The following is a 2,500-nucleotide window of genomic DNA, read 5'->3' as shown; positions in this document are numbered from 1 at the left end:
ACCGCGGGGCGGGGATTCGGCGCTGGGCTCTTCCCTGTTCACTCGCCGTTACTGAGGGAATCCTGGTTAGTTTCTTTTCCTCCGCTGACTAATATGCTTAAATTCAGCGGGTCGCCACGTCTGATCTGAGGTCGCGGCTCGGAGGGGACGGAGAAGGTGCCCGCGAAGCGGGAGAGGGCGGGACGGAGGGAGAGGGGCCGCGCGCGAGGCGCGGAACCGCGGTCGACCGCCCGGTCCCCCTCCCCCTCAACCGACCCACCCACCCACCCACCCACGCCCGGACACGGGGTTCGGGCGGGAGGGCGGAAGGAAGGGCGGAAGGAAGAAGGGAGGCGGACGGGACGGGGACGGGAGCACGAGCCGGCGACGTGGCACGGGACGGGCGGGCGGCGAGAGGGGAAGCCGCGCGCGCGCGCGACGCCGGGCCCAGGCCGGAGGCGTCGTCGTGCCGGGGAGGAGGGTAGAGGGGGGCGGCGGCGGCAGCCGCCGGTCGGTCGGTCGTGAGGCGGGCGGGTCCGAAGAAGCCCGGCGGCCGCCCCGCGGCGACCGTCAGGGCCCCTTGCCCCACCACGCGACGCCAACCGCACCGGCGCGAGCCGCTCCGCTCCGCTCCGCTCCCACCCGTCCTCCGCACGGCCACGAGACGCCCACGACGGGCGACCGACGCGCGGCGGCGGCGCCCCCGAAGAACGCCGCCCCGGGGGCCCAGGGGCACGAAGCGCGGCCGCGGACGCAGCCCGGGGGAAAGCGCGCAGCGGCGGGCGACGCCGCGGCGTCCCGCGGGTCGCCGCCGGGGCACGCATCCCCGGGGCGCGGCCGCGCGCGCGCCTCGGCCACGGCGAGGAGCCGCCCGTCCCGACGGGGCGAGGCGGGGGCCCGCGGTGGCGCGACGGGAGGGTGGGGGCGGCGCGGCGCGGAGGCCCTAACCGCCCCCACCCACCCCGGCACCACCGCGACGCACCCGGGCACGCGCCCCGGAGAACGCTTGCGGCGCGAGGAGGGGCTCCCGGTGGGAACGCGGCGGCCGCGGCCGCGGCCGCGGCCTCGGCCACGCGCGAGCTCCCCCCTCCCCGTTTTCTCCCTTCCCTTTCGCGGGCGGCACCTCCCGGGCCTCGACGCCGCCTGCCGCCGCCGCCGCCCGCCCCCGCGCCCTCCCGGGCGCGGGGGCGGGACCGGCCGGAGGAGGGACAGACGGCGCGACGGCAGAGGCGCCGTGTCTGCACTTAGGGGGACGGAGGGCACCGCGGCCCTGCGAGGAAACCCCCAGCCGCGCGACCCCGCGGGCACACACCCGGGGGGGCGCGATTGATCGTCAAGCGACGCTCAGACAGGCGTAGCCCCGGGAGGAACCCGGGGCCGCAAGTGCGTTCGAAGTGTCGATGATCAATGTGTCCTGCAATTCACATTAATTCTCGCAGCTAGCTGCGTTCTTCATCGACGCACGAGCCGAGTGATCCACCGCTAAGAGTCGTACGAGAAGTTTCTTCTGCCTTCGGTTCTGTGGCACGGCACGTCTCCCGCCCCCACCCACCCCGGGAGGGTGAGAGGGGGGGGTCGCCTCGGGCCGGCCGAGTCAGAGAGAAATCAGACCGGAGGGTCGGGAAGGTTTCACAACGGGGCGCAGCCGGCACCGACACCGCGCGTGCCGGCTCGGACACCCCACAGGCGCCCGGGGGTTCCCGCCTCCCGCGGGGACGCGCCACCACGCGGCCACCGGCCGTCCGACGGGCCCGCCGGGTGAGGCCCCACCCGACGGACACGGCGGCGGCGGCGGCGGCGGCGGTCAGCGACGTGGCGCGGCGCCCCGGCCCGGTGGAGGCGGAGTCCGTGGGACGAGGGACGGGCCTCCCACGTCCCCACGGGCCCGACCGCCCCGACCCCAAGGCGGACGGGCGACTCCCCCGAGGGTCTTTAAACCTCCGCGCCGGGACGCGCTAGGTACCTGGAGAGGGCGAGGCGGGCGAGGCGGGGACGGCACGGACCCCCCCCACCAGCCCCAACCGCCGGCCACCGCGCCCCGACGCCGACCACCACACCCCGGCCACGGCCGGGGGTCCTCGCCGCCGCGGGCCCTCGACACGGGGCCACACCGGGCACCGGCCGGCCACCGCCCACGCCACCGGGTCCCACACGCCAACGCGTGCCGACGGCATCCTAAGCCCACTCCCCACGAGGCCGGGCGGAGAGGGCCCTCCCCCCGCGTCCCGACGACAGACCACCCTCCTTCCCACCTCCACATCCCCAACCCCCCAAGGCCCGGCAGGACCCCCAACCCGCACACGCGTTCCCGGGGTCCCCCTTCTCGCCACGGGGGACGAGGGGGGCCCACGACGGGACGCGGGCCACAAGCGGGCAGGGCGCCTCGGGCGCGTGGGGCGGGAACTGGGAGGCGAGAGGAGAGAGCCGGCCGGACGGGGAGAAGAGGCCCGAAGCTCGCTCGGGTGGGGGGAAGAGGCGAGAGGAGAGGCACGTGGCAAGGCGGGGCGGCGGGATCGGAGGA

The 2,500-nt window shown here is 76.8% G+C and overlaps 1 non-coding gene and 1 pseudogene across 1 annotated transcript; both read right to left on the bottom strand.

The window, feature by feature from the left end:
• LOC141576671 (28S ribosomal RNA) overlaps positions 1–134 on the bottom strand; it is a 5,078-nt pseudogene extending 4,944 nt beyond the window's left edge.
• A 1,183-nt stretch (positions 135–1,317) lies between these two features.
• On the bottom strand, positions 1,318–1,470 carry LOC141576655 (5.8S ribosomal RNA). Its single transcript, XR_012505072.1, has one exon. It is a non-coding gene; the product is annotated as a 5.8S ribosomal RNA (ribosomal RNA).
• Between the last annotated feature and the right edge of the window lie 1,030 nt (positions 1,471–2,500).

Source organism: Camelus bactrianus, unplaced genomic scaffold (genome assembly GCF_048773025.1).
Source record: "Camelus bactrianus isolate YW-2024 breed Bactrian camel unplaced genomic scaffold, ASM4877302v1 HiC_scaffold_154, whole genome shotgun sequence".
Taxonomy (NCBI): domain Eukaryota; kingdom Metazoa; phylum Chordata; class Mammalia; order Artiodactyla; family Camelidae; genus Camelus; species Camelus bactrianus.
The sequence above is the reverse complement of the archived record's forward strand: the minus strand, read 5'-3'. Positions and strand labels throughout refer to the sequence as shown.